A 22,839-nucleotide genomic window follows, 5' to 3' on the forward strand; every position below is an offset into this window, starting at 1 on the left:
TCTACATGATCAATTATCTTTTTTGCTTTCAAGTTACTTTTATTTTCCTTTGTCTATTCTTAATTATTGTGAATTATACTGGAGAAATTTGGTGAACTGAACGCAAAGGAAAATAATGCTGAAAGCAGACACAATCTAACTGATAAATCTCTGTAAGCTGAATGCTGAGAAGAATTTTAAAGAATCGGAAATTTCTTTCATTTAGCATCATCTTTAGGATCCTTGGCAATTTGTAAAGATAAGAATCATGACCTATTCAGTTTAGTCCTGGTTTTTAGGGTGAAAAGTGTTCCTTTTATAGGGTGATCTATTTAATTAACATTCTTGTGTGTTACAATGACAAGCAGGCTACTGATCTTTTAGAAATTCAAATGAGTAATATAAGGAAAAATATCATACTGACTCAGGAAAAGCTGTTATATACTATCTGTATATAAAAAACTGACAGTTTAAGACTCTACATACAGTTCAGGTATGATGGTAGCCAGGTAAAAAAATGAATAGTAAGAAAGTGAATTATGGACACAAATACAATTATTCTTTCAGTATTAGAATCGTTTCAATGTAGACCTTGTGTTAAGGTTCACAATAGTCTGTTCTGTGCTATAGTTCAAGGCAACTAATTATATTTCTTACCATATAACAAGATTTTTAAAGACTGCTTTTCACCAAGTGAAAAGAAGCTCTCTTATGTACCTGATTTTTTAATTTCTTACACTAAGGTATAGAAATCTGGAGCTTTTTCATGTAGACAAAAGGTCACTAAGGGGAGATATGATAGAGATTTATTAATTTATGCATGGAGTGGAAAGATTGCAGAGGGAGAAGTTTTTCTTCCTCTCTCACAACAACAGAACCAAGGGTCAACTCATTAAGCTAACTGGCAGGAAATCTAGGAAAGACAAAAGGAAGAACTTCTTCATACACAACATAACTAATCTATGGATTTTGTTGCCACAGTGTGTGGTAATGCCACCCACTTGGGTGGCTTTAAAACTGGGTTAGAGATATTCATGGAGGGCAAGTCTATCAATGGCTACTAGTTTTGTTGGCTACCTCCAGGTTTAGATATAGGATTGATTGATTGATTGATTGATTGATTGATTGATTGATTAAGTGCCATCAAGTCGGTGGAGACTCTTAGCAACCACATAGATAGATTCTCTCCAGGTTGATCTGTCTAAAACTTGGCCTTTTAGGCAGTAGTGCATTCATTGCTGTTGCTATCGAGTCCATCCACCTTGCTGCTGATTGTCTTCTTCTTCCCTTTCCATCAACTTTTCCCAGCATTATGGACTTCTCAAGGGAGCTGGATCTTTGCATAATGTGTCCAAAGTATGATAGTTTGAGCCTCATTATTTGTGCCTCGAGTGAAAATTCTGGATTGATTTGTTCTATGATCCATTTGTTTGTTTTGCTGTCTGTCCATTGTTTTGCTGTCTGTCCAAAAGTCTTCTCCAGCACCAAAATTCAAAAGTGTCAATACTTTTTCTATCTTGCTTCTTCAAAGTCCAGCTTTCACATCCATAGAGCATCATGGGAAAAATCATTGTCCAAACAATTCTATTCTTTGTAGGCATAGACACATCACATCATCTAAAGAGTCTGCCTCTGTCTAAATCCTAGTTGCCAGGGATCAACAACAGGAGAGGGAAGGAGAGAGAGCATTTCTTCATCTCCTGCTTGTGAGTTTCCCAGAAATATATATAATTATATGAATAAGTATAATTCTCTTTTTAGCCTTAACGTCTTTTAAGCAAGACCTTGGAGCAGTTCTCACAACCAACCCTAGCCGGGCTTGCATAGCCCTATCTGGGTAGTGCTGACCATATGGAGTACCGGGATTAGTCCTGACCCTGGCACTGCTCCAACATCTAGCTTATGTTCTTAGCCCAGGCTAAAAGTGAGGTAGGACGACACAAGCATGCCTTCTATCCCACTGCCCAGTCATATGAGTGATGACTTCATCCCTCACCCATAGAGCTGGGATGAAGGAGCATCCCCACAGACAGCATTTGCCCAATGCACTGCACAAGCAGCATTTGTGGGATTCCTGGAGGCTGGGCCTTGTTCTCAGTGCCTCCGGATTGCTGCACCACTTGCTGCAGTGCTGTTCATGTGGGTGAGCAGCTCAGCAAAGTAGGGATGGAGCCATGCTCATGTGGCAGAAGGTAAGTATGATGGAAGGTAGGTATGAAGGTAGGCCTTGACCTCAGCCCTCCAGAGCCCTGACATTTTTGCTCATACGTATGGCCTCCTTGTGTTACGATTCCCAAATAGCTCAGTTCTGTGGTTCAGTTCAAGGCAAGCAATCGGTAAGAAATATAATTGCTCTCCATATGTTTTGCTACACCATGAGGTAGCATCATTCCAAGGAAGGCTGCTAGTTGTTGTCCACCCCCCCCCCATTTTTCTTTATTGCAATGAAACATGACTGAGGATAATAATAATAGAGATAATAACTGAAAAAGAAAGGGGGGAAATCCTTTAAACAAAACTTAAACATAATAAAATACAACCAACACAGGAGAAAAAAGGGTGGTGGGAGAGACACCTTCTAAGGATAGTTATCTTATATTTCAATGTATAAACAATTCATTAAAATTTGACCAAATAGCTGAAAATTCCTCCTCTTTACCAGGAAACCAAAACCAAAAAACAGTTCAAATGCTAACAAGGAACACATGTTCAAAGTTGCAGTTCAGGAGTAAATTTGTCCTTCCAAGTGAGGTAAAAACAGTTTTTCCCCACCCTTGCATCATATGTGGACATTTTGGGTGGGGGGAAAAACAAGGAAAAGAATGCTTTTCTCTTTTCCACTCTACAGATTATTCTATGTCAGTAAAATATTCCCCAAACTAGAGCCTCAAGACCCCATACTATCCCTCTAGCTAGCATTATATAGCACAGCAGAAGAAGGTTTCAAGGGAATAACAGCGAAAGAATGTATCCTTCTTTTATTCCCTTTAATGGATTGCAACAAATTGTTGCAGGTGCCCCATATAATGTTTTAATTCTGAATTGGACATTCAGCTTTCAGGATTCATTACTTAGCTCTTCTCCAGTCTATCAAATCTGACCTTCAGTTCTTTTGCAATAACACAATATGCCAGTTGAATTTTCATTTAGATTCATTTTGTATTTTCTTCATTTTCATTTGAATGTTGTTACATTTGTACAGCTACAAATGGTTCAATGGTAAATGACAGTTCTACAGTGACCCATTTGTAGTCCCATCTTCCTAGTTCTTGATTTGTAAAATGTCATTAAACAAAAAGGCACTCCTTGTTCTTTCTGCAGTGACTAATGGTACTGTGTTTAACATGGTGCAATGTTTAATACTCAGGGCTGGTTTACTGCCATCTTCCTGTAGAGAAAACTTTTACACAATGCTTTTCTGTGTTTCCCTTTCTTGATTTCTGGTAAACAGCAAAATCTGTTCTTCACAAAGATGAAATTTACTACTTTTCCTGTCATTTGCTTGGCACACACTATTTTTTTTTAATATGCAGTAATCAATAATCTTCAAAGTCCAGTCTTCCATTCTTGTTTTCTTAAACCTCTTATGAGTTTGAGTCCTAAAACCCAGAAGAAAAAGTAGGTTTTAGGCTGTAGTCCTAAAACCCAGAAGAAAAGGTAGGTTTTGGAAATTAAGTGTTGGGCTGTAGGAGACCCAGGTTCTTCAAATGTTGGTTCTGTTACATCATGGGGCTCTTCACATGAGAAACCCTACCCAGGCTTGCACAGCCCTACCTGGATAGGGCCACTTATGCAGAATGCCAGGATCAGGCTTGATACTGGCCCTGCCCTACCAGGAAGCCCTAGTATTCTCCCCAGGCTTTTACCAAGTATAAGGACATGAGTGTATCCTTCCACCCTGGTGACCGGTCATGTGGCTCCTTGGGTTGCCTGCAGCCCAAGCAGCCACAGAGCTGGGTGGCTAGAGTGCCCAGTGGTGGGGAAATCCCCCAATATACCACAGTCTTTGAATGGTGCATTGTGTGATTGGGGAGGCCACAGCCTGATTTCCCCCCATTCCATCACCACTCTCAGAGCCACCTCATGCTGGTTGTGTGGGTGAATGGTGCTGGAAAGCCCAAGAGCAGCATACATCATGTGGGAGAAGGCAGGACAGCCCCTGCCTTCCTGCCCCCCAGCATTCCGCATGCCAGGTAAGCTTCGGTCATGTGAATGACCTTGCTCTCAAACTCAATGGGTAGCTCTGATGGAATATTCCAAGGGCAAATATAATACAGCATTCTTCAGGGGTGGGCTAAAGTATTGTGGCAAGACTCTGGTGAGGGCCAACCCCTTTCCCAACTGATCATACAAGCTTTGAAAGTGGCACAGGGGGTAGGGAAGAGGGAAGATTGCCAGCAGGTTCCTCTTCTCTCCTCATGCTTCTTTCAAACTTTGTGTGAGGAGAAGTACACCGCTTGCTTGGTCAGATTAATAGGGGTGTGCATGACTCAAAAGTCCCTGTTTGGCTCGAATTCAAATCTAATTGGAGCCAAACCATGTGCTGCCGAACCGGTTCAGTTGAACTGACAGTGGCATATGTGCATCTTACATCCAGGCACTGATCACACCAAGACCTGTTTAGTTTAGCTTCAGCAAGGTGGCTGTATTGTTTGCCCTTAGATCAAGCTCTAGGACCAGGCCTAGCATACATAATAAGGATGTGAAAACTCTGGGACAATTTTCCCAATTCGCGGGAGTGAGTGGGTGGGATTCATCTGCACATGCACTACAAATATTAGCTTAAATTAATAACAGAAACTGGTAGCACAATGTAGCATGGGTATCCAGAGGAGGGAGCAAGAGGGAGCTGTTGTCCCCCCAGATTGAGCCAGTTCTCATTGAATTCAATCGAGCATACTCCTAGGGTGGCAGGTACTGGATTGCTGGCTTTGCTACCCCTCTGTAAAAAGTCCATAGGATGCCCATGCTGTGTAGCCTACATGTCAAGATCTTTTAATGATGTATTTAAGCATGAGCTTTCAAAGGTGACATCCCTGGATGTCATGTTTAAAAACATAAGAACAGCTTTGCTTGATGACCTAAGTCATCAACTTGTCCTGCACCCTGTTTCACTGCCCACCAAATCTGCTACCAGAACTGGCCCCAAATGCTGGCTAGATACTTTGATTATACTTTTGGCTTAGAATAGGGAAATTAGCTTGGCTTGGGGCGCAGTTTGGTTACAGTCTTAATTTAAACAACCCTTGGTGTATTGGAAAAGATTAGGAGGCAGAAATAGTTTAAAGCTTTAATAAGGATAAACTGGGTAAAAAGAGTTTGGTTACACAAATGCAATAAATGTTGGCTAATATTCTAACTGAGAGTCTTTGCTGGAAACAATTAAGCGGAAGTCCTTATGGAGAGTCAATCAGTTTGGGCAAGGTTCTAAACCAGAGCCTGGCTGAAAGCTTATATTAAAGAGTGCCCAGTGAAGCAGAGAGGGAGGCAAAGAGAGAAAAGCACTTGAGGAGGCTTAGAAGGGTAGGATGTTAATCATACTTTATTCTTCCTTGGGTTGTTGGTGCATTGGTTGCACATTGGTTAGCCACACAATCAGTAGATGTCCCCTCTCCTGCAGCTGTTTCTCTGCAACTGGTATTCAAAGGCATCCTGCCTCTGAACATGGAAGGAGTCTATCAGCATTAGTAGCCACAGATAAACTTTTCCTCTGTGCATTAGTCTGCTTAGGGGTCAAATAACTCCTGGATTTACTAGAGGCAAAGCAGGAACTGGTTGAAGCAGAATAGAAAGGTAATTTAAAAGCATTCTAAAATTCTTAAATCTTTATAATAAGGAACTGGAATTCCTTATTAAGTCTTTGGTTAATGTTGTCAAGTCCCGTCCCCCCATCCGTGAATTCTTGGGCAGCTATTTCCCATTCCATTTGTCCATAGGACTGATATTTTTAAGAGCAGTTGCTCTCAAGTCTAGTGATGCTGTGTACCTCAAGACTGAAATGACCACTGACTGGCTCTGTGGTGTTATTGCTCTTGATGTCAGATTTGTGGCCTATTATCTTAAGAACAGACATATTTGTCCTATGTAAATGGCTGGGAGACATTTGGTGCATGATGTGCAGGATGCCACATTGATGGATAAACAGATATAGGTGTCATGTATTTGGTAGATGGTGCCATTGGGTCTACCCATTATGTTACTTCCATTGATAGAAGGACAGGGCTGTCTTCTAGGTTAGTTACATGGTTTCATGTCTCATTGGAAATTAGCTGAGTAGTGGTTTGTAAGCTATTACTCAACTATTAGTTGAACAGTGGTTTATGATTGTCTCATCCAATGACTTTTTAAAGACATGGATGACTTTCAGTAATGGGATGCAAGTCAGTTATGATGTGTTTTAAGCCCCCTGGTTGAGAGCTGTAGGTTAATGGAGTTTCTGTTTTGCTGTTTTGTTCTGTTCTGTTCTTCTACATGCTGTAATAGGTGTTTCCTTGGTATTGATCTGGCCTTTGAAATGTGACTCTCAGCTGTGCTAGAATTTTATTTTAAACCAGTTAAAGTTTGTTTCAGGTTGTCTGAGGTTAAACTAATATATGTAGTATGTGAAGAAGAGTGGTTTGGATGAATTGCTCCCTCACCTGATTAAGGAAAGATAAGGACATGTGCACTCTGGTGCACTCTGGACATGTGGAAGAACATGCACACTCATGCATGGCTTTATTGCATTTGCTAGAGCCAGCGGACAAAGTATTATCCAAACCAGCCTATAGCTGATAGCCATTGACCCTCCATGAGGATCATGGAGGATCAATGATGTAACCTCCATGTCTGCCTAATCCCTCTTTTTCAGCCATCTAGACCCATGAATATGCAAACATTTTGTGACAGGAAATGTGTTGAGAGTATACCTACACTGGTGCCACTGAAGGATGTCCCAAATGGGCTGTTGTGGCATCCTTCAAATGTATGAGAGAAGTATTCATAATAATTAAATGAGACAAATAGACCATCAAAAAATAACATACATTCTACGCTCTTAAAACACACCATTCAGTCTAAAACTAACTCTTTATCAGACTTTATTTTCCATTTTGGTTGCTCTGTGAAAGATAGGGATGAAACCTAATGAAATCAGTGCACAGTTTGCTGCTGATGTTAATCAATCAGGGCCTGATGGAACTTCAGGTGGCTTCACTGTATTTGAAGGCATCAATAAAGAACAGATAACTAAGAGGTCAAAACTTTGATACTTTTTTCTTGGAACCATGCAAATTACTTTGGCTAGCACTTCCAAAGACATCCAAAATATTAGCCACTGAAAGGCAACATTGGTCAGCGAAAATTAACTAAGTGCTTTTTGACTTCATATGTATAATTATGAACATCAAAATTTGGAAATAGTGGTCTCATATACAATAACCTCTCAATTGAACTATTGATAATCCAGTGCACATAATTTTTAAGGTATGTTTGCCTCACTGATCTAGTATAAAATTCAAAATATGTCAGTATAGGAGGTTCTTGATTATCATGTGTTCTCCACAGTTTCAGCTAGTCTCGATTCAGCTATGTATAGCCAGTTTCTATTATCGTGAGAGGTGAATCTCAGCTGTTTGTGGTTCCTGTGCATGGATTTCACACTTCACGGTGGCATTTCCAGTGGTACTTCTGGCTTGGAGGAACTTCTGGAGGTAGAGTGGAGCCATGTTGGGGCATGTTTGTAAGAAATTTGGAGGATTTTGTTGTTTTTTGGGGGAATATTACTGGAGATGCTGGAAAGCTGGAGTGACAAAGGTTCATTGCTGTACTCCTCTCTTATTTCTGTTTCCCCCCTTTTTGGGAGAGTAATTTTTAGTACTTTTTAATGTACTGAGAATCATTCCCATAGGCACAGGGTTTCAATTATCATGATTTCAGCATTCACGGTGGTAGCGCCCAATTTCACCCCCACTGCAATCAACTACCTCCTTTAATTGGATCCAAAAAAGTTTGGATATTTAGAAGTCAGATAATTATTTTTGACTTGTTATTATATGAAGAAAGTGCTCAGAATGAATATAATCAGAATTTTACTAAATGTTTGAAAAAATGGGACTACATTGCATATTTTTTGTTTCTGCATTTGTCTCCTATATTTATTGCATTTCTGGGAGATCTTCTATTTATAAACTGATAAAGAGTTGCTCAAAATATTTTTCAGTTTCAGGTAAAAACAAACCATTTTGACAAGGCAGAATTTTTACTTGAAACAAAGATTTGCCTTTTTAATCTTTTTAGCACCATAGCTTCCTCTAGTCCTGCTTTACTGGCACAGTTCCTCACCCCCAGATTACTGCTTCTTCTTCCTTCTGAATTAGTTCACATAGGTGAACACATCCAGTTAGGGATCACACAGTAAACAAGATGACAAAAGCATGCTACATAGCCAATGAGATCAGACTATACTGTGGTTTCACAAGAGTAACTGAGAGTAAGGGAAAGTTAGGGCAAAGTAAGTGAAGAAACAGCTATTTTTGCAAACAGAGCTGGTGGGGGCAGGGAGCAAAAATGAGATGTTTTATAAGATGTTTGTGAAAAACAGTGAATAATATTACTAAACTCTAATGACAAAAAGTACTAATTGTAAGTAAGGTATTAAATGGAGATTGTGAAATTAAATACTGCAGGGCAAGTTAACCAATCAAACGAAAAACAGAGCACTGAAAATTAATTCAGTACATGTAGGTTGGCTCCATATCATTCTGACAGGTCTGTACCTAGCAGACCTTGAAACAAATAATAAAAAATCTTCCTCACTGCTTTCCATCCTCTCCAATATCTATATATACTTAAAAGTCCTTTTCCCAAGAGAACAATTTACTGTTTCCTTGAATTGGGTCTCACAATTGTAGACAGAAGGAATGAAATGACCCCAATAAAACAAGCTGACTTGCCCCCCAAAACTGTCAAAGTCTCCTTCCTTATTGTTTTCTAGGTTAAGGATTTAGCATAGTGGGAAACTTATTTATTATACAGCATCTGTCTTGCTCCCTGAAAACTTTGAACAGATACACTAAGCGATAATGACAACTTTAGCCAATTCTATTTGTTAAGAAATGTACCGCTTTAGGAAGAATATTTCTTCTTTGCTGTTGTTTTCTTCTCTTTTCTTCTTTTTCCTAACATGTGTTTGCAATGGGAGGTGTCCCCTTTGAAATGCACATAACATTTGCAAAACAAATATGAAGGATATTAATATTCATAGGAGGGAAAAAAATTACTATACTTCAGTCTGAACCTTTCCAGGATTCTTTCATGTGCATGCATGTGGGGTACTGAGGTGTTAATTGTTTTTCATTAGCAGGGGGGAAAAGATAGTCCAGCTAAAATAGCTATGCTTTATTGTTTGATATTTTGATGCTGTAAAGGTATGATGTTGAATGTGTTTTATGGAGTTACATTCAAAAAACCCAAACAGAATTCTGATTTCCTTAACATTCATATGACCAGATTTCCCACCAAATAACTTTTTAAAAAAAGTTTGCTATCATAAATAACACGTAGTCCATGTAGTCCAGGGAACCTTATAAATGCACATAGAACACAGACAATACATAGAGCTTGTTCTCATGACCAAACTGGAGAGAACTGGAGGGAAGGCAGGATTATCTCTGCCTCCTCTCAGATGACCAGAGTCTGCCCTGGGTTCCACTGCTTGCACACCCACATGACTGGAGATCTCCAGTACTGAAATTGGGAGCTGGGTCCTCCAGCTATACCACAATGCATTGTGGAAGCAGCCAAGAGGCAGCCCTTAGTATTACAGCAGCTCTGCTCTGCCTGGCCCCTCTTTCCACCCAGCTTTATGAGAAAGGCGGCCACTGGCAGCCCAGGAGCAGTTTAAATCTCACTGGTGCGGCAGACACAACCAAAATAAAAGGTAGGACAGGCTCTCTTCATCTCCTACCTCAGTTTTAGCTTGGGTAGTGAGTCTGGGCTACCCAAGGGCAGAGCTGCTGGGTCAAGAGGGCTTCCCCTGCTGCAGTTGACCAGGCATTCCTGGGTTAACCATCTTCAGCCCAGGAACCAATGGTTGTGAGAACAGCTCCATACTTGGGCAAAAATTGAGTGTTGCATGCAGCTCTACCATTAAATTAAAGTAAGGTTGATGGTGACCTATAACCAGTGGGAAAATGTTCATGTGGTCTTCACCCACAGGAGTGTCCCAAGCTATAGCAGTGACTGATGCAACTCACCAAATCCTACCGTGCTCTATGTCCCTGGCAGGCATAGAACAACCCTTGCAAAATTTGAAAGTACATAGGAAGCAGGGAAGAAGGAAGGTTGCTAGCAGCCTCCTCTTCTCTCTGTGTGCTTCTTGCGACATTTGTAAAGAGCATGAGGAAGGCGCTCCTTGCAAAGTTTGAAAGGGTAAGATTGGTCCCCAAGAGCAGCTCTGATGGCAATGACTGGGGGAATGTTGCTGTCCTGTTTGAGCCCCAATAATCTGCTGCCAGAGGTGACTGTCTCCCCTCCCATCATGAAAGTGCCGTTCCTGTCACCCATATGGAAAGAGAGCAAGGAAGAGGAAGTCAGTGTCTGTCTGTGACTGGTGGGGGGGGCTGGTCTCCCTGGCTTGGCACTCACTTGTGCACTAGATATCCACCTCTCCACCTGCCCAGTTTTGTTCACATATTTAGTTGTAGATGTCCAAGGGCTTCCATGCAATCTGGAATCCCGTGTAATCAGATTTCTAGATCACACTGAAGTGCCTACAGCTGTATGCATGTCCTTTTTTCATGCATTCAATGGAATACAGTAATGTCAAGGAACATCTTTCATAGATAAATGCAAAATAATAATATGAAGAAGAACAACAGAAAAATAATCCAAAATAATCCAAAATAAAACCAAAATAATCCCAGTGGTTACTGGCACCCTAGGTGCAATTCCAAAACAACTTGAAGAGCACCTCAACACCATAGGGGCCACAGAAATCACCATCAGCCAATTACAAAAAGCAACTTTACTGGGAACAGCCTATATTCTGCAATGATATCTATAATAACAGCAACAACACTGATAAAATTCAGTCATCCCAGGTCCTTGGGAAGGACTTGATGTCTGGATAAAACAAACCAGTCAATACACCTGTCCAACTGTGTAAATAAAAAATAATAATAATATCCCCCTACCACCCCGTGCATTCACCCACAGAATTCAGCATCGAACTATTGGCTTTTTGACTTGTGGTATTACCATTTAAGTAATTAGAGCTTCTTGTTGAGTAGGAATACTTCTATTTAAAAATATCAACGGCTCCATATAATCTCCAAAGAGTGCTCCAAAGTGCTCAGCCCATCTGATACACTCAGTTCTACACAGCCAAAATCCCCCTGTTGTGGACATTTAAAGATCACTGTTCTCCTGCAGTGATCTTGGGGGGGGGAGGGGAAACCTCCCCCTACTTACTATGACAGTGATATTGACAGGGTAAGGGTGAAGTTATTAATTGAAGGAATAAATTGCTGTTTAACTGTGCACAAAAGCTTCTGAACTTTAAGATAACTGTTTTAACTGGTTTTATTCAGGTTACAGGGTACTTCACCTCAGATCTTGTACTAGAGAGGGAAGACAGCAGGTGCTCTGGGAACAATAACAAGAGAGTATATTGCTTTTGGCTGAAATAATGGAGACATTAAACTTGCCCTGTGCTTGCTTGGCATTTGGCCTTGGTACCTATGATTTTGGAATCTCTCTGTGCAAAGAGAAACTGAGGTCATTCACACAGTCATAAACTGTGTTCTACCAAGGGTTTGGGAGCTGTTTGTGCTCCCAATTTTCAGTTGTGTGGAAACAAGGTAGGAGGGAAACCTGGGTAGAAGTGATTGTGTGGGTAGACGTGATTGTGGAAGCAAGGTAGGAGGGAAAGCTATCCAGGTTTTCCTCCTAACTTGCTTCCACACAATCAATACTACGGTTTTCCTTCTACGGGCAGAAAGCAGTTTTTGATAGTGTGAATGATCTGACACAATGGATTGTGCCAACAAATTGTGATCCATAGGACTTGAGTGGCAATTTGATAATATAATGCCTTATTCAAGTCTCCCTTTCTTATTGTTCTCTTCTTCTTCTTCTTTACCCTTTAATGATTTGGGAAGAAATAACATAATTAAGGGCATAGATTTAAGCTGTTTAGTTCCTCTGAAATCAATAGGGCTAAATCAGTATAACTGGGATACAGATGGGGCTGTCAGTCACTGTTTAATAAAGAAAGTAATCCAATTTCAGGATGTTTTTTAGGGCATACTAACTTTTTATTCTAACTCCCGGAGGAAATGGATCTGAATCAAAAGAAAAGAGATTTGCTCCTTCATCTGGTAACATAAATTTTAAAAACAACCAGAAGCCAAAGTGAACCGTGAAATTTGAAAATCTTAGAACACTTGGTAAGATGACAAAATACTCATGCAAACATAAGCCCCTCAATGATTTTCATTTCAATGGCCAAAGCTATACAGTGAGGCTACCTGGGAAACCCATTTGGTGAACTCTGGGTGACACAAACTTGTGACTTTTGTTGCCCCTGCAACTTAATGAGTTATTGCTGTTTGTTAGATAAAGTTACAAGGGATGCTGTATTCATCATTTTAAAAAAGCAAGTCAGATGGCAGGTATGTAGCAGAAAGGTGATATTTCTATCAGATGGTGCATGGGGGAAACATCACCAGTACATTTTGGTTGCCTAGTTTCATCTTCTAGTTAGCACCTCCACAAGAATGCAGATATAACCTCAGCTACTACATAATGCATTATGCTTTATACTTGACTGAAGTGCTAGCATGAGAGCGACACTTAATTTAGAGTTTTCACCATGAAAAAAGAAGTGAGCATTTAAAACCACGTTGTAAGCCCAGTATGCTTTGGGCCACATTAAGGTGAAGTATTTCAATTTAAGATGATATTATCCCATTTCAGTGAATGGGACTTGATTGGATTAAATGGAAGTAATCAACATTAACTAGGTTGTATATCAGATTGCCCAAAGGACAACTGAAGGGGGATATGCACCACAAAGTTACTGTGCTATAGCTGAAACTTTGCTTTTATATTGAACAAGTAGCAGCTTGCACAAGTTGTTTGCTGCACTCCACAATAAATATAAGAACATGAAACATTACCCACTAATTGATACAACAATCTTTCTTTCTTTCTTTCTTTCTTTCTTTCTTTCTTTCTTTCTTTCTTTTCCTTCCCTTCCTTCCTTCGATTTATATACCACCTTCCTGAGCCATTTTTGGAAGAGTGGTATATAAAACAAACAAACAAACAAACAAACAAACAAACAAACAAACAAACAAACAAACAAACAAATAGTGGTTTAGGGTGATTTACCTTAAAATAAAAAGGACATAATAAAACAATTAAAATAAAAAAACACATTTGAACCAGATTAAAATTAAAATTAAAATGAAATATCATTAAAAGCCAGGTTAAAAACATGGCTCTTTAAGGCTCTCCTGAAGGCCTCCAAGGAAGATAATCCTATCATATCCACAAGAAGCACATTCCACAACCTAGGGGTGCAACTGATAAGGCCCAATCCCAGGTCGCCACCAGATGAATCAGTGGCCTCCAAAAACAGACCCCTCCTGATGATCTTAATGTGGTGGGGATCTTGGAGAGAAAGGCACTCTCTCAGGTAACCCAGACGTAAGCCATTCAGAGCTTTAAAGGTAATGCCCAGAACTTTGTACTTTGCCTGGAAACATATCAGCAGCTAGTGCAACTGTTTAAGAACAGGCATAATGGGGTCTCTCTGGGATACTCCAGTGATCAATCTGGCTGCCGCATTTTGAACTAACTGAAGTTTCAAAACTACATACAAAGGCAGCCCTACACAGAGCACATTGCAGTAGTCCAGCCTGGAGGTTGTCGGCTGGTATCCACTGTTTTCAGGCCATTCTTCTCAAGGAACGGGCAGAGTTGTGAAATTTCTCACAGCTCATAAAAAACACTCCTGGCTACAGCTTCAACCTGAGGCACTGGGGTGAGACCCAGGTCCAAAAGCATTCCCAAGCTATGAATCTTTTTTTTTTTTTCTGGTGGAGTGCAACCCTGTCCAGAATAGGAAGTTCAGAATAGGAAGTGACTGACCAGATGTTGGGGTTGTGGTGGAAAGCTCATTGAAAGTGTCATCTCAGTGTGCGGCAGCTGTGAAAAATGCTAATTCCATGCTAGGAATCATTAGGAAGGGGATTGAAAATAAAATTGCTAATATTATAATGCCCTAATACGAAGCTATGGTGAGGCCATGTCTGGAATATTGTGTACAGCTTTGGTCACTGTATCTTAAGAAGGATATTGTAAAACTGGAAAAGGTGCAGAAGAGGGCAGCCAAGATGATGAAGGGCCTGGAGAACCTTCCTTATGAGGCTAGGCTACAGCATCTGAGGCTCTTTACCTTGTAAAAGAGGCAAATAAGGGGAGACATGATTGAGGTATATAAAATTATGCATGGAGTGGAGAGGGTGAACAGAGATAAATTTTTCTCCCTCTCTCACAACACTAGAACCAGAGGTCACCACATGAAACTGAAGGTCGGGAAATTTAGGACCAACAAGAGGAAGTACTTTTTCACATCTATGGAATTATTTGCCATGGGATGTGGTTATGACCACCAGCTTGGATAGCTTTAGAAGGGGCTTAGACAAATTCATGGTGGACAGGTCTATCAATGGCTATTAGTCTGGTGGCTGTGGGCCACCTCCAGCCTCAGAGGCACTTTGCCTTTCAATACGAGTTGCAGGGGAGCAACAGCAGGAGAGAGGGCACGCACATAACTTGCCTGTTGGCTCCCCAGAGGCATCTGGTGGGCCACTGTGTGAAACAGGATGCTGGACTAGATGGGCCTTGTGCCCGATCCAGCAGGGCTGTTCTTAGGTTCTTATGTATGTACTATCCTGTCTTGCAGATTATGACCCTGAACGATCACCTCCATCTTGCTTGGATTCAGCTTCAGTTTATCATCCCCCATCCAGCCCATTATTGCCTGTAGTTAAGCATTTAAGGGGCTAATGCCAGTTCCCGATACTGATGACATGGAGAAAGAGATTTCGGTGTCATCAGCATATTAATAACACCCAGCACCAAATCCCCTGATGACCTCACCCAGTGGTTTCATGTAGATATTAAAAAGCATTGGTGGCAGAATGGAGCTCTGAGGGACTCCATAGAGTAGCTCCCATTTTGAAGAGCAACTGTCACCAAGCACTACCATCTGAAATCTACCTGAGACTTAGGAGTGGAATCACTGTAAAACAATGCCTCCTATCCCCAAAATCCATGGACGATGGTATTGAAAGCCACTGAAAGATCCAAAAGAACCAGCAGTCACACTCCCTTTCCAAGGCTGTCTCAATCCCATAGCCCACCCTAAAGCCAGTTTGAAATGGGCCTAGCTCTGTTTCCTCCAAGACCGCTTGGAGTTGGTCAGCCACTACCCTCTCAATCATCTTACCTAAACATGAGAGATTGGAGACTGTTCTCTAATAATCCATCACCTGGGGATCCAGAGTGGGCTTCTTAAGGAGGGGTCTAACCACTTCAAACAAGGTTCCTTCAAACAAGGTGGCATCTTGTCCTCTCTCAGTGAGGTATTCTGTTTCCTGCAGTAGCCAGCCAGCTGCTTCCAGGAATTTCACCTGCAGGAAATGTGATGGACACCATGACAGTTTTAAAGGGTATTCGATAATTTCATGGAGGATAGGCTATCCATGGCTACTAGCCTGTATAGATGTATATTTCCATGATGATTTTTTTTTTTTTGTGGGGATGCCCCTGAACACCAGGTGTTAGAACACCAAAGAGAGTGGGTGGTTTCTCTCTTTTCTCTACTTGACGGCTTCCCAGACACACCTTATTGGCCACTGCATGAAGTAGGATGCTGGACTGGATGGGACTTTGGCTTGATCCAACAGGGCTTTTTTATGTTCTTCTGTTCTTGTGAAGGCAATAAACTTCTCCTGCTGTTTGTTCGCAAGCAACTGGTATTCATGTTTCTTTCTTCTGAACCTGGAAGTTCAAGTAAACCAGATTTCCAAACTTTGGTCCCAGAGGTTCTTGGTCTACAAAACTCCCATCATCCCCAGACATAATGGCCAAAGACCATTGTGCCTGGGAATGATGGGAACTGTAGTCAAACAGCAATCTGGAGACCCAAGTTTGAGATCCCCTGCAATTAAGCCATCATGGGTAGTAGCTGTTTAGAGGCCTGTCTTCCATAAATTATTCTAATTCCTTTTAAAGCCAACTTATAAAGCCATCTCCACATTTTGTGAATTCCATAAATGGCTGTTTGTATTTGAGCATGTACGTATAGTCTTCAGCTTGAAGGGAAAACTTCCAAAGCAAGTGACAGTCAAAGACAAATCAGGGTTGTATAGAGATCTTATTGCTTTTTTCTTCTGGAATCATTTTCATTGGGTGACCCTGACTTCTAGAGTTAGGAAAGAAATAGAAAAAATGTCGCTGTATCGATTTTATCCTCCCATACATACGGTCTTTATCATGCCTCTTCTTAGTCATCTTTCCACCTAAACTCAAAACCCCAAATGCTTTAGCCATTATTCATAGGGAAGATGCTCTAACTCCTTTGCCTTTTTCACTGAATGTTTGCTTTCACTGAGTTATCTATTCTGAACCCACTATCTTGTTGGATCTCTTTCCTACTTGAGTTTGCACATCTTGAATATCTGGTATAATCTGCCATCTTGGATTTGTCACAAATCTCCCTTTTTAGTCCGGGCTCCAAATGAATAAACAAGATAGAATAAGTCCCCATGCAGATCTACTTCTCTCCATTGTGAGAACTATCCATTACAATCTGCTTTATTTAACCAGTTATCAGTTCATAGGCGTGCAAGACCTGCCTCATTCCATGACTGCTTTGTTTATTCAGGGACTACAAAGACAAACCAAGTGGATAAAAATCACCAATATTTATATGCTAAATAATAAATTGGCTTCAGATGTTAGGCAATTGCAGAGTGCTCTGTACATTTCACCTAAGACAATAGGATTCAACTCACACATATTTCTCTTGATTTCTCATCATAAAATGACCTCATACTGGTTGATTCACAGCTGAGTATGTCAAGGGCACTACTGAAAAGCAGAGTGTTTGAAGGAATACAAAACCCCTGTCTTATGGTGTTGACACATGCAAGTCAATACTTGATGTGCCTGTCACCAAACAATGAGGAAACTGTATTAACCAGCCTTTGGGTCTGCTTCAGATATTACAACTTGTCATGCAACATAAATATGTTACATATATACATGTTAAAAAGTAATGTATAGATACAACAAATGAGTTTGAAATAATTTATTGCACAGGTACAAACCCCAGGGATCCAAGATTGCTTGATGCTCTCGATGAATGTAGTTGCAGTAGCAAGCATGCTAGTCACCATGTAATGTGTGATGTGGTTGTCACTGAAACAGTCTTAATGCCATCACTTTGGACAGGGCGAACAATCCAAGCCACAACTGAGATAAACTGAGTATGTGTTTAAGGTGTTAATCCCAGTCATGTCAATAATCACTTTCCCATACTAGTCACTTAAAAGACACATCCTGGATAAGCAGGACTACAAGTATGATCAATCAATCGATCAATCAATCAATCTTTACTATGATCATAGACCAGCAAAAAGTGCAGGAGATAGTTACAATCAGTAAAAAGCATAAAAGGCATACAAGATATAAAAGGCATACAAGATATCAAAGGCATAGAAGGTGTGAGAGGCATAAAAGGCATAAAAAGACATAAAAGGGTAAAACTGTAACATAAAATTGTGAGATTGTAAAGGCTGCAGGAACTATAATATACATACAAGTGCAATTATAAAAAGAGTAAAAGTAAGGGACCAAAATGGCTATAAGACTACAAGAGTGCCAGGCTATCTGAGGCGTGCTGAAGAGAGGTGTAAAATTGTCCCATGCAACCAGGGTACTTGTGTAGTAATGGTAGTATGAGGGTGGAGCAGATGTCCCTGTAGTACAAACAATGAAGGAGGGTGTGCTCCATTGTTTCCACTTGCACCAGAGTCACAGGGGCATTGTCGCTCCCCTAGTGGAATCTCTCTGTATCATCCTTCAAACACTGCTGAGGGGAGGCTACAAGTATGACATCTGTAACCTTAAGCAGGAAAGTCATGACTGGTGGCCAACCAGCTAGCAGGTTTACAAAGGTGATCAGGTACGTTCTGATCATTGCCAGAATTTAGTCTTAGGTTAGTCTTCATGTGTCTATCCCCAAAGAAGATAAAATATGTAAATAGAAATTATATCTACTTACTGTTATTGTAGAAGTGCTGTGCAAAAGGACTTGCAACACTGATATTAGATGCAGGTTGCATTCGCACATAATGCAAAACCACAGTTAAATGGGGCAGAGGTTGGAATGCCATTATGTTTGTATGCGTGCGATCACAGTTTCACAGCAAAAGGGACCTGCAGTTTCCTGTGCCAAATGCCAATTTGAACTTTCAGTTTGTAGTGACTTTAGCTGCCATAAACTGGGGTTTTTCGGTGGCAGCAATTATTTATTTATTTAAAAGATTTATACCCCCACCCCTCCAGTACACTTCTGTTCGGGGCAGCTCACAACAATAGAATGGATACAATAAAAGCAATAAAATTAACCAAGATCAGTGGACAAGTTTGAAGTCAAGTTAAAAACCACAATCAGTATTTAGTTTCAGAGTAATAATGTTTTAAAGCTAAAAACTGAGAATTATAAAAACTAAAAACTAAAAAACTAAAGAACCTACCAGATATAATCACAGAAGGGGCATTAAAAAGCCTCTTTAAAAAGATGTGTGTTTAGTTGTTTTTTTAAAAACACTGAGGGAGGGAGCATGGCGAACCTCTTCAGGGAGGGTGTCTGAGACGATGAATGGAGGGCTCTGGCAGATTCATATCCATGATGGACAAAAGACTGTTGTTCCTGATTATGCAGCTCCATGTCAGTTCTTCCATCTGAGTCAGATATGCTCCTAATGGGGCATTAACTGATTTAATTCCTATCACTCGTGGGGTCAGGCAGGATTGTGTTCTGGCTCCTTCTTTGTTCAATCTTTTTATTAACGATCTAGCACGGTGTTTAGGATCGGTGGATTCGTATGCTCCAAAACTGGCCGATATTTGTTTGCCAGTGTTGCTATATGCAGATGATGCGGTGATTCTGTCCCTGACCCATCTTGGTCTCCTTAGATTGCTGGGAGCTTTTGCCTGCTATTGTAATGATAATAACTTATCTATTAATTATGAGAAATCTAAGGTCTTGGTTTTTACTAAAGCTAGGAAACTTTACATGTGGGTAGTAAACAAGGAAAATATCGAGCAGGTTTATAAATTTAAATATCTTGGTATACATTTTCAATATAATCTGAACTGGAAATTGCAAAGATTGTATTCTATCTCCATTGCAAGTAAAACCCTCAATGCACTCTTGCGATTTTACTATTCCAAAGGTGGCCAGTATATACCTATGGCTCTCCAGGTTTTTCGAGCAAAAAGTGTAGCTCAGTTGTTTTATGGGATTCCACTCTGGATTCAAGGAGTAACATCTGAGATGGAAAGAGTTCAATCAATTTTCCTTAGGGCTATTTTTGGGGTACCCAGATGTGTACCTTATTCAGCAGTATGTTTAGAGTCTGGATCCCTTACTATTTCCTCTAAAGCATGGGAGCTTACCTTTATAAAATGGATCAAACTTTGCTTGGAATATCGGGAGCCCTCCTACTTTTGGTTCTTATGGAGGGACTCTCTCCCTAGCCCTTGGCTGTCATATGTCAACAATAAAATACTGCAAATGGATCTATCTCCTTCTGAAATTCTACTTATGGGAATTGAGAAGGTAAAGGATATACTCTTACAATATCTCCATGACACTGAGCACCAGAATCTTGTTTCTTGGGGAAATAGGACCTGTCCTCCTTTATTTTTTGGGATCATGCCCCCTTTGGGGAATGGAGGTGGCAGTTATCTAGCTTCCCTATACTTTTTAAAGTTTACTAGGGCCAGTATGAATATGCTGCCCTCAGCCCTTTTGGAAAAAGGATTTGATAAGGGATTGCCAGACTCTGGCTTATGCTCTTATGGTGAAGGCCTCTCTGAATCGGTTTCACGTGTGTTGTTAAATTGTTCTCTTTACTATGATACCAGGAAAGAACTTATATCCCCTTTGCTAGAACAATTTCCAGGAAGAGCCGACCCCTTTTTCTTGAACTTCTGCCTTGAGGACCAAAATAATGAGGTCATTAAAGTGGTGGTGAAATTCTTCTATCTTGCTATTAGATTAAGATCTCGTTTAAGGTTACATTTATAGGAGCCTACTATTTTATTTTGTTTTATTCTGTTTACTATGTATAATATTTTGTTTTAATGCTTTTTAATGTCTTTTGTATGGCCCATGGCTGTAATAAAAATTGATTAAATTGAATATGGGCGAATGCGGTCTGACAGGTATCCCAGCCCCAAGCCATGTAGAGCTTTAAAGGTCAAGACCAGCACCTTGAATCTAGCCTGGAAGCAACCCAATGAGGCTGCCACAGGATGGGTGTGATACTCATGAAGTGACTTGCGCCCACGAGCATCCTTGCAGCAGCATTCTGCACCAGCTGAAGTTTCCTGTTTAAGGGCAGCTCCACGTAGAGCACATTGCAGTAGTCCAATCTGGATGTTACCAACGCATGAGTGACTGAGGTCAGGTCTGACTTCTCTAAATAGGGACATTGCATAGCATTACATCCAAATGCGGACAGCACCAGAACAATGGTTTCATTTGCTTTCTGGAACCGTAATCATAGAGATGGCAACGCACACCCACCAAGGATCGCACTCTCTCCATGCCTGTGGCACTTCTCTGTGGCCTCCTCTCTGAGCACTTGCCCCACCCCATCTCTGATCCAACAAAGCAGTTTCCCAGCAACAAGGAAGCTGCCATGTCCTATTGCAACCTTGTCAGCCTGTCAAATGGAAAAGTCACACAAGGGCATGCCCTGTTCCCAGGCTCTCCCTTGCTGCCCCCTCCTGGCAATCAGGAGAGAAAGGGGACAGCATGGCAAGACAGGCACTATGTGCTTTGTTCTCTGAAAATGAAGTGACAAAGATGTATGTTCACAAGCACATGCACTTGAAGAGGCAACATCAGCAATGCACCCCATTAAACTGCTGGGATGGCAACATATGGCAAGGTGGTGATACCCAGGGATGGATTTAAAAGTCAGCCTCAACTAGGAATTCTTGAATGCATTGGGTTTATTTTTTTGTACAATAATGTTGGGGAAGGGGCACCCAGCCCCTTCCACTTGTGGAACATGTGTAGTCCATATGCTTACTCAAGAGAAGGGCCAGACAGCAGGATCAGCATTGCCCCAGTGAAAGGAGTGATTTGATATAGGTGAATGGTAGGTGCTGTTCCTGAGCAGACCACTCACTCATGAGAGTGTAAAGTCATGGAGATACCCCCTCACAACCAATGAGAAGAACTGTCTGTGGGGACAGGGGAGCCAGGCAGAATCACTAATAATGTGTGATGACAATCCCTTCTCCCATTGACCACTCTCTCATAAGAGTCTCAGGCCATGGGGGCCAGATTGCAGATGCCACCTAGCCAGGTTGCTCTAAACAAGCAAGTTGTGGGGATGGGTGCCCCGGCAACACCTCTCCCTGTCTTGGTGAAGGCTATGAAGAAGCTGTCAAAGTGTGCCCTCTGCCAGCCTGTCCACCCATTTGTGTATGTCCAATTGTTTTGCCCAGAACGGTGACCCCACTCTCCGAGGGTCACTAGAAATTGGGGCAAACTTTCTATCATTAACCAGAGAGAACAGGGACCAAGTGCAAGTAGGCCCCCTTTTGGGGGTTAGCTCAACTCATGACCATGCAGTTTGACAGAAGACCAAAGATGTTTGTGAGCCGAGGGTTCTTCCTAGGCTCTTTCTTCCTAAGTAGGAAGAAAAGAGAGTCTTCCTACCCTGCTCTTCTCATCATGTGAACTCACTCAGCTTTTCTACCCTGGAAACAAGGGGCTGCTGACCATGGATGTGCCACTCACAATCTATGATCTAGTCTCTGCATCTACTTCAGCAGGGCTGGATCCACTTCTGATTCTTCGTAGGAGCTGCTGATGTCACGAAGCATTCCAGTCTACGTGCAAAGTGGGGAAGACCCACAAGGCCTTTGGAAGAACTACTAAACTTCCAGCTCCCAATTTCAACAATGCAGGCCTCTCCTCAGTAGAAATGTGCACAAATGGCTCTTTCACAGGCTGGTGGGGCAGGGAGCAGTTCCCTTAAGGATTTGGTAAAGAGCTCCTTACCTGCTCATCCCCATCCTGCTGCTTTTCTGGGCGTAGAACCCGTCCCCAACTGGCTGCAGAAGGCTGCAGCTCTGTTCCCTGCAGCCTCTGCGCAGCATCAGAATGCAAATGGTAGGGGGCCAGGGACCATGCTGACCATGCAAATGGCCAGCATACATGCATGCTGGCCATGAACATACCGACACCATGCTGAGGCTGCAGGGAACAGTGCTGCAGTGCAGCCCTGTGCTGCAGCCCCATACAGCCAGGTGCGGACTGGGTGCTGTGCCAAGAAAAGCGGTGGGGAGGAGTAGGTACAGAGCTCCTTGTCAACTTATTTATTATTATTTTTATTATTATTATTTTATTATTAAAACTTTTATACCGCCCTTCCAAAAGTCTCAGGGTGGTTTACATTAAAACACCATTAAAACTTATCTTCCCCTGCCCCTCACTGGTCCGGCTCATGCATATCCGGCTCATGAATATCCCTACTCCTGGATTATTTGTGTGTT

The sequence above is a fragment of the Hemicordylus capensis genome, chromosome 4, assembly GCF_027244095.1.
Source record: "Hemicordylus capensis ecotype Gifberg chromosome 4, rHemCap1.1.pri, whole genome shotgun sequence".
Taxonomy (NCBI): domain Eukaryota; kingdom Metazoa; phylum Chordata; class Lepidosauria; order Squamata; family Cordylidae; genus Hemicordylus; species Hemicordylus capensis.